We start from the raw sequence: 10,000 nt of genomic DNA, 5'->3' as shown, positions 1-10,000 counted from the left end.
AATAATCTAAAAACATTCACCTTTGACATTTTGGGGTTGTGTGTGTGGACACCAGTGACACAACATCTCCATTTAATCCATTTTTAATTCAGGCTGTAAAACATCAAAATGTGGAGAAAGTCTGGGTGTGAATACTTCCTGAATACTTCCTGAATACTTCCTGAATACTTCCTGAATACTTCCTGAATACTTCCTGAATACTTCCTGAATACTTCCTGAATACTTCCTGAATATTTCCTGAATGAACTGTATGTATCATACCTCTAGGTGCACAGAAGAACCAATCAGCACTAACCTGTCTACAGTACTCCTATCTAACTACCTCTCTCCCTGCCCCCCTCCTCTCTCCCCTGCCCCCCCTCCTCTCTCCCTGCCCCCCCCCCTCCTCCCCCTGCCCCCCTCCTCTCTCCCTGCCCCCCTCCTCTCTCCCTGCCCCCCCCTCCTCTCTCCCTGCCCCCCCCCTCTCCCCTGCCCCCCTCCTCTCTCCCTGCCCCCCCCTCCTCTCTCCCTGCCCCCCTCCTCCTCTCCCCTGCCCCCTCCCCTCTCTCCCTGCCCCCTCCCCTCCCCTGCCCCCCCTCTCCCTGCCCCCTCCCCCCTCTCTCCCTGCCCCCTCCCTCTCTCCCTGCCCCCTCCCCCTCCTCTCCCTGCCCCCTCCTCTCTCCCTGCCCCCTCCTCCCTCTCCCTGCCCCCTCCTCTCTCCCTGCCCCCCTCCTCTCTCCCTGCCCCCTCCTCTCTCCCTGCCCCCTCCTCTCTCCCTCCCCCCCCTCCTCTCTCCCTGCCCCCCCCTCCTCTCTCCCTGCCCCCCTCCTCTCTCCCTGCCCCCCCTCCTCTCTCCCTGCCCCCCCTCCTCTCTCCCTGCCCCCCTCCTCTCTCCCCTGCCCCCCCTCCTCTCTCCCTGCCCCCCCTCCTCTCTCCCTGCCCCCCCTCCTCTCTCCCTGCCCCCCCCTCCTCTCTCCCTGCCCCCCCTCCTCTCTCCCTGCCCCCTCCTCTCTCCCTGCCCCCCCCTCCTCTCTCCCTGCCCCCCTCCTCTCTCCCTGCCCCCCTCCTCTCTCCCTGCCCCCCCCTCCCCTCTCCCTGCCCTCCCCTCCTCTCTCCCTGCCCCCCTCCTCCTCTCTCTCTCTCCCCCCCCCTCCTCTCCAGGTCCCCATAAGCACCAGTCAGCAGTGACCTGTCTCCAGTTCTCTCGCTCCCTGGTGGTCTCTTCATCAGATGACGGGACTGTGAAGCTGTGGAGCCTGGCGACGGGGGAGTGGATCAGAGACCTGGTGGCTCTGCAGAGTGGAGGATCAGGGGGAGTGGTGTGGAGGATCAGGTAATGAAATGAGACCCACAGGGGAGTGGGTCAGAGACCTGGTGGCTCTGCAGAGTGGAGGATTTAGGAGATACTGCTGTCTGTAGGGCTAGATTATTGAAGAGGTGCTGCTGTCTGTAGGGCTAGATTATTGAAGAGGTGCTGCTGTCTGTAGGGCTAGATTATTGAAGAGGTGCTGCTGTCTGTAGGGCTAGATTATTGAAGAGGTGCTGCTGTCTGTAGGGCTAGATTATTGAAGAGGTGCTGCTGTCTGTAGGGCTAGATTATTGAAGAGGTGCTGCTGTCTGTAGGGCTAGATTATTGAAGAGGTGCTGCTGTCTGTAGGGCTAGATTATTGAAGAGGTGCTGCTGTCTGTAGGGCTAGATTATTGAAGAGGTGCTGCTGTCTGTAGGGCTAGATTATTGAAGAGGTGCTGCTGTCTGTAGGGCTAGATTATTGAAGAGGTGCTGCTGTCTGTAGGGCTAGATTATTGAAGAGGTGCTGCTGTCTGTAGGGCTAGATTATTGAAGAGGTGCTGCTGTCTGTAGGGCTAGATTATTGAAGAGGTGCTGCTGTCTGTAGGGCTAGATTATTGAAGAGGTGCTGCTGTCTGTAGGGCTAGATTATTGAAGAGGTGCTGCTGTCTGTAGGGCTAGATTATTGAAGAGGTGCTGCTGTCTGTAGGGCTAGATTATTGAAGAGGTGCTGCTGTCTGTAGGGCTAGATTATTGAAGAGGTGCTGCTGTCTGTAGGGCTAGATTATTGAAGAGGTGCTGCTGTCTGTAGGGCTAGATTATTGAAGAGATTATTGAAGAGATTATTGAGGAGATGCATCTAACACCAGACTGGTAACCCTCCTCTCTCTCCTCTCTCCAGGGCATCTAACACCAGACTGGTAACCCTCCTCTCTCCAGGGCATCTAACACTAGACTGGTAACCCTCCTCTCTCTCCAGGGCATCTAACACCAGACTGGTAACCCTACTCTCTCTCCTCTCTCTAGGGCATCTAACACCAGACTGGTAACCCTCCTCTCTCTCCTCTCTCCAGGGCATCTAACACTAGACTGGTAACCCTCCTCTCTCTCCTCTCTCCAGGGCATCTAACACCAGACTGGTAACCCTCCTCTCTCTCCCTCTCTCCAGGGCATCTAACACCAGACTGGTAACCCTACTCTCTCTCCTCTCTCAGGGCATCTAACACCAGACTGGTAACCCTCCTCTCTCCAGGGCATCTAACACTAGACTGGTAACCCTCCTCTCTCCAGGGCATCTAACACCAGACTGGTAACCCTACTCTCTCTCCTCTCTCTAGGGCATCTAACACCAGACTGGTAACCCTCCTCTCTCCTCTCTCCAGGGCATCTAACACTAGACTGGTAACCCTCCTCTCTCTCCTCTCTCAGGGCATCTAACACCAGACTGGTAACCCTCCTCTCTCTCCTCTCTCCAGGGCATCTAACACCAGACTGGTAACCCTACTCTCTCTCCTCTCTCCAGGGCATCTAACACCAGACTGGTAACCCTCCTCTCTCTCCTCTCCAGGGCATCTAACACCAGACTGGTAACCCTCCTCTCTCTCTCTCCAGGGCATCTAACACCAGACTGGTAACTCTCTCTCTCCAGGGCATCTAACACCAGACTGGTAACCCTCCTCTCTCTCCTCTCTCCAGGGCATCTAACACCAGACTGGTAACCCTCCTCTCTCTCCTCTCCTCTCCCAGGGCATCTAACACCAGACTGGTAACCCTCCTCTCTCTCCTCTCCTCTCTCCAGGGCATCTAACACCAGACTGGTAACCCTCCTCTCTCTCCTCTCCTCTCTCAGGGCATCTAACACCAGACTGGTAACCCTCCTCTCTCTCCTCTCCTCTCTCCAGGGCATCTAACACCAGACTGGTAACCCTCCTCTCTCCAGGGCATCTAACACTAGACTGGTAACCCTCCTCTCTCTCCAGGGCATCTAACACCAGACTGGTAACCCTACTCTCTCTCCTCTCTCTAGGGCATCTAACACCAGACTGGTAACCCTCCGCTCTCCCTCTCTCCAGGGCATCTAACACTAGACTGGTAACCCTCCTCTCTCTCTCTCTCCAGGGCATCTAACACCAGACTGGTAACCCTCCTCTCTCTCCTCTCTCCAGGGCATCTAACACCAGACTGGTAACCCTCCTCTCTCTCCTCTCTCCAGGGCATCTAACACCAGACTGGTAACCCTCCTCTCTCTCCTCTCTCCAGGGCATCTAACACCAGACTGGTAACCCTCCTCTCTCTCCTCTCTCCAGGGCATCTAACACCAGACTGGTAACCCTCCTCTCTCTCCTCTCCTCTCTCCAGGGCATCTAACACCAGACTGGTAGCAGCTGTTGGCAGCAGGAACGGAACAGAGGAGACTAAACTCTTGGTGTTGGACTTTGACCTCACTGACGCCCAGAAGTGATGTCATTTAAAATGGACGTTATGTCATCGGGAAAGGATGCGACGTCATTGGATAAGGATGTGAGGCAATCAAAGAAGGACCCAATATCGTCATATGGGAACAGAAAGATTGTGCTGATGAGGAGGTGAAGTATGGAAGGACTGAGTGCAACTCCAAAATGTCCTCTTTCCTCATCACCACCCTGGGCAACCAAACCCCTGTATTTTCTGTCTGAACTAAAACACTGGTACTGACTGGTGCAGACACACAAGATCAACTTTCTGTGACTGGAAGAAACCGCGAGAGGACCGGCTGGCTGGCTGGCCGACAGACTGACCGACAGACTGACCGACAGACTGACCGACAGACTGACCGACAGACTGACTGACCGACAGACTGACCGACAGACTGACCGACAGACTGACCGACAGACTGACCGACAGACTGACTGACCCAGCTAACTGACTGACCCAGCTAACTGACCGACAGACTGACTGACCCAGCTAACTGACCGACAGACTGACTGACCCGGCTAACTGACGACCCAGAGACCAAACAGAGTAACTACTGTAACTCTTCCCAGACTACTGCTGGATGTATAGACTGTATATGAGGCAGATTACAGGTCTAGAGAGACACTGTTCCCAGATCTGTTTGGTCTTCAGCCAACCCCTCTGACTGGCATGATGGACTGCAGTAACTACAGGTCTGGGACCAGATCTATTGAACTGGAGAGACACTGGACTCTATGGATATGTCTGAGACCCTATTCCCTATGTAGTACACTACTATAGACCCTATTCCCTACATAGTGCACTACTATAGACCCTATTCCCTATATAGTACACTACTATAGACCCTATTCCCTATATAGTACACTACTATAGACCCTATTCCCTACATAGTCTATAGTAGTGTACTATATAGGGAATAGGGTCTATAGTAGTGCACTATATAGGGAATAGGGCTCTGGTCTAAAGTAGTGCACTATATAGGGAATAGGGTCTAAAGTAGTGCACTATATAGGGAATAGGGTCTATAGTAGTGTACTATATAGGGAATAGGGTCTAAAGTAGTGTACTATATAGGGAATAGGGTCTAAAGTAGTGCACTATATAGGGAATAGGGTCTATACTAGTGTACTATATAGGGAATAGGGTCTAAAGTAGTGCACTATATAGGGAATAGGGCTCTGGTCTACACTGGTGTACTATATAGGGAATAGGGTCTATAGTAGTGTACTATATAGGGAATATGGTCCTGGTCTGAAGTAGTGTACTATATAGGGAATAGGGCCTATAGTAGTGTACTATATAGGGAATAGGGCTCTGGTCTATTGTAGTGCACTATATAGGGAATAGGGTCTATAGTAGTACCACTATATAGGGAATAGGGCCTATAGTAGTACCACTATATAGGGAATAGGGCTCTGGTCTATAGTAGTGTACTATATAGGGAATAGGGCCTATAGTAGTGTACTATATAGGGAATAGGGTCCTGGTCTATAGTAGTGTACTATATAGAGAATAGGGCCCTGGTCTAAAGTAGTGTACTATATAAGGAATAGGGCTCTGGTCTATAGTAGTGTACTATATAGGGAATAGGGCTCTGGTCTATAGTAGTGCACTATATAGGGAATAGGGCTCTGGTCTATAGTAGTGCACTATATAGGGAATAGGGTCTATAGTAGTACCACTATATAGGGAAAAGGGCTCTGGTCTATAGTAGTGTACTATATAGGGAATAGGGCCTATAGTAGTGTACTATATAGAGAATAGGGCCCTGGTCTAAAGTAGTGTACTATATAAGGAATAGGGCTCTGGTCTATAGTAGTGCACTATATAGGGAATAGGGTCTATAGTAGTGCCACTATATAGGGAAAAGGGCTCTGGTCGTGTACTATATAGGGAATAGGGCTATAGTAGTGTACTATGTAGGGAATAGGGTCTATAGTAGTCTACTATATAGGGAGTAGGGCTCTGGTCTAAAGTAGTGCACTATATAGGGAATAGGGCTCTGGTCTATAGTAGTGCCACTATATAGGGAATAGGGCTCTGGTCTATAATAGTACAACTATATAGGGAATAGGGCTCTGGTCTATAGTAGTGTACTATATAGGGCTCTGGTCTAAAGTAGTGCACTATATAGGGAATAGGGCTCTGGTCTATAGTAGTGCACTATATAGGGAATAGGGTCTATAGTAGTGTACTATATAGGGAATAGGGCCTATAGTAGTGTACTATATAGAGAATAGGGCCCTGGTCTAAAGTAGTGTACTATATAAGGAATAGGGCTCTGGTCTATAGTAGTGTACTATATAGGGCTCTGGTCTAAAGTAGTGTACTATATAGGGCTCTGGTCTAAAGTAGTGCACTATATAGGGAATAGGGCTCTGGTCTATAGTAGTGCACTATATAGGGAATAGGGTCTATAGTAGTGCACTATATAGGGAATAGGGCTCTGGTCTATAGTAGTGTACTATATAGGGAATAGGGCTCTGGTCTATAGTAGTGTACTATATAGGGTGCCAGACTCACCCTCTCCAGCCAGTCTAATATATGCTGGATCCATATACAGAATGGAGGTCCGGAGTTTTTCCTCATTGACCTACCCAGGAAAACCTCCTGGGCCCCAGTGATATACTGTACTTAACTCAACTTGAGTTCCAACTGGTTCCCCATTCCCCTATGTAGTGCACTACTTTATACCAGCTAACTGGATCCTCCCTATAGGTCCTGGTCTAAAGTAGTGCACTACATAGGGGAACCAGTTGGGACTCAAGGTGAAGTAATCACTGGGGCCCAGGAGGTTTTCCTGGGTAGGTCAATGAGGGAGAAACTGTGTCCCGTTCGGTAGCGTTTGTGATATAATGTAACATATGAATGTACATATGAAGATGTGTACATAATGTTTTTATATGAAAAGGTTTGTTGGAGAAACAGATGAATAAAGATAAGGTAACTTTTCTAAAATATGTTGTGATTTGTTTTATTGGTGTTGCCCAATACACTGTTCTGGGGTCAGTTCGTTTTCCCCACTAATCACTAATCATTAGGATTGGTGGAAGGGGGGGTGGGGGATCTGATCCTAGATCTGTACAACGGGAGACATTTACTTTTTCTCTTAACTGGTTTGTGTTGCTCGTTTCACCTTGAGCAGATTTTCACAAAACATCAGTAGCTTTTTAAAAGTGTCTCACTCTTGTTGCTTTTCCTGTTCTCTCACACACACACACACACACACGTGTTCTCTTCATCTCTCTCTCGCTCGTCCTTGTATTTACCTCTCTCCTGTATACCTCTCTCTCTCTGTTGTACCAACGCTATCACATGACCTCAGAGTGATGTGTATTGCTGTAATGACCTCTTAGTAGAATTGGGGCTTTTCCTCTCCCTTCCGCTCTTCCTGTCGTTGTCTTCACTCCCTCTCTCTCTCTTCCTGTCGTTGTCTTCCTCCTCTCTCTCTCTCTCTCTTCCTGTCGTTGTCTTCACTCCCTCTCTCTCTCTCCCTGTCGTTGTCTTCACTCCTCTCTCTCTCTCTCTTCTTCCTGTCGTTGTCTTCCTCCCCTCTCTCTCTCTCTTCCTGTCGTTGTCTTCACTCCCCTCTCTCTCTCTTCCTGTCGTTGTCTTCCTCCCCTCTCTCTCTCTCTTTCCTGTCGTTGTCTTCACTCCCCTCTCTCTCTCTTCCTGTCGTTGTCTTCACTCCCCTCTCTCTCTCTTCCTGTCGTTGTCTTCACTCCCCTCTCTCTCTCTCCCTGTCGTTGTCTTCACTCCTCTCTCTCTCTCTCTCTTCCTGTCGTTGTCTTCACTCCTCTCTCTCTCTCTCTCTTCCTGTCGTTGTCTTCACTCCTCTCTCTCTGTCTCTTCCTGTCGTTGTCTTCACTCCCCTCTCTCTCTCTCTTCCTGTCGTTGTCTTCACTCCTCCCTCTCTCTCTCTTCCTGTCGTTGTCTTCACTCCTCCCTCTCTCTCTCTCTTCCTGTCGTTGTCTTCACTCCCCTCTCTCTCTCTCTCTTCCTGTCGTTGTCTTCACTCCCCTCTCTCTCTCTCTTCCTGTCGTTGTCTTCACTCCCCTCTCTCTCTCTCTTCCTGTCGTTGTCTTCACTCCCTCTCTCTCTCTCTCTCTCTCTTCCTGTCGTTGTCTTCACTCCCCTCTCAGATGTTATGCGTCTGTCTGTTTCTCTAAGCGGTTTCCCGCTGCTACCGGTGTTCCTAACCACCGTTTTATCGGAGACCGAGAAGACGAGAAAGTCACTCAGCAACGACGTACAGGTACCTTCTCTTAAAGACGAGGGGCAAGGGCACAAGGACCGGAGGGGCGAGGGCACGAGGGGCGAGGGCACAAAGTTTTGTCGACTTCAAGAAAGAATTTGATTAAATTTGGCACTAAGGTATTTATTATAAACTAATAGAAAGGGGTATTGGTGGGTAAACATAATGTTATCAGTCAATGTTCGCTAACAACAAATGTCTGGTTAAAAATGACAAGACTTCTTCTCTCAGGGACGGGGGGGGTGAAACAGGGCTGCCCAATAAGTCCAACACTGTTTAACATCTACATTAACCTGTTGCATCGAGCCATCCCGGATCCGGGATCGTGAATACAGCCTCAAGCTCATTACCATAACGCAACGTTAACTATTCATGAAAATCGCAAATGAAATGAAATTAATATGCTAGCTCTCAAGCTTAGCCTTTTGTTAACAACACTGTCATCTCAGATTTTCAAAATATGCTTCTCAACCATAGCAAAATAAGCATTTGTGTAACAGCTAGCGCAGCTAGCGTAGCATTTAGCGTTAGCATCAGCAGGCAACATTTTTACAAAAACCAGAAAATCATTCAAATAAAATAACCTTTGAAGAAGTTCAGATGTTTTCAATGAGGAGACTCTCAGTTAGATAGCAAATGCTCAGTTTTTCCTGAAAGATGATTTGTTTAGGAGAAATTGCTCCGTTTGGTGCGTCACGTTTGGCTACCAAAAAAAAAAACAAATTCAGTCTTCAAAACGCCAAAGTTTTTTCCAAATTAACTCCATAATATCGACTGAAACATGGCAAACGTTGTTTAGGACCAATCCTCAAGGTGTTTTTCACATATCTCTTCGATGATATATCATTCGTGGAAGTCTGCTATCCCCTCTGAATCCCAGGAGAAAATGCCTGTGGCTGAAGATTTACGCACCAATTTACACAAAGGACACTGGGCGGACCCGTGGTAAATGTAGTCTCTTATGGCCAATCTTCCAATGATATGCCTACAAATACGTCACAATGCTGCAGACACCTTGGAGAAACGATAGGAAGGGCAGGCTCATTCCCGGCGCATTCACAGCCATATAAGGAGACCATAGAAAACAGAGCTTTGAAAATTCTGCCCATTTCCTGGTTAAAGTATCATCTTGGTTTCGCCTGTAGCATGAGGTCTGTGGCACTCACAGATAATATCTTTGCAGTTTTGGAAACGTTAAAGTGTTTTCTTTCATAGCTGCCAATTATATGCATAGTTGAGCATCTTTTCGTGACAAAATATTGCACTTAAAACGGGCACGTTTTTTTATCCATAAATTAAAAGAGCGCCCCCTATATCCAAGAAGTTAATGAATTGGCAAAAACATAATTAGAATCAAGGCACCTGGTCTCACCTGGTCGCACCCTACACAACACTGAAATCAAGTGTCTGCTGTCTCCCACTAAGGAGGGTCTGTTGTCTCCCACTAAGGAGGGTCTGTTGTCTCCCACTAAGGAGGGTCTGTTGTCTCCCACTAAGGAGGGTCTGTTGTCTCCCACTAAGGATGGTCTGTTGTCTCCCACTAAGGAGGGTCTGTTGTCAATGACCTGGTGCTGTTGTCTCCCACTAAGGAGGGTCTGTTGTCTCCCACTAAGGAGGGTCTGTTGTCTCCCACTAAGGAGGGTCTGTTGTCTCCCACTAAGGAGGGTCTGCTGTCTCCCACTAAGGAGGGTCTGCTGTCTCCCACTAAGGAGGGTCTGCTGTCTCCCGCTAAGGAGGGTCTGCTGTCTCCCGCTAAGGAGGGTCTGCTGTCTCCCGCTAAGGAGGGTCTGCTGTCTCCCGCTAAGGAGGGTCTGTTGTCTCCCACTAAGGAGGGTCTGTTGTCTCCCACTAAGGAGGGTCTGTTGTCTCCCACTAAGGAGGGTCTGTTGTCTCCCACTAAGGAGGGTCTGTTGTCTCCCACTAAGGAGGGTCTGTTGTCTCCCACTAAGGAGGGTCTGTTGTCTCCCACTAAGGAGGGTCTGTTGTCTCCCACTAAGGAGGGTCTGTTGTCTCCCACTAAGGAG

The 10,000-nt window shown here is 49.1% G+C and overlaps 1 pseudogene; it reads left to right on the top strand.

Moving 5' to 3' along the window:
• LOC112237311 overlaps positions 1-4,135 on the top strand; it is a 30,483-nt pseudogene extending 26,348 nt beyond the window's left edge.
• The last annotated feature ends 5,865 nt before the right edge of the window (positions 4,136-10,000 follow it).

The sequence above is a fragment of the Oncorhynchus tshawytscha genome, linkage group LG10 (assembly GCF_018296145.1).
Source record: "Oncorhynchus tshawytscha isolate Ot180627B linkage group LG10, Otsh_v2.0, whole genome shotgun sequence".
In the NCBI taxonomy this organism is placed as follows: domain Eukaryota; kingdom Metazoa; phylum Chordata; class Actinopteri; order Salmoniformes; family Salmonidae; genus Oncorhynchus; species Oncorhynchus tshawytscha.
This window is presented reverse-complemented; position numbering and strand designations above follow the sequence as displayed.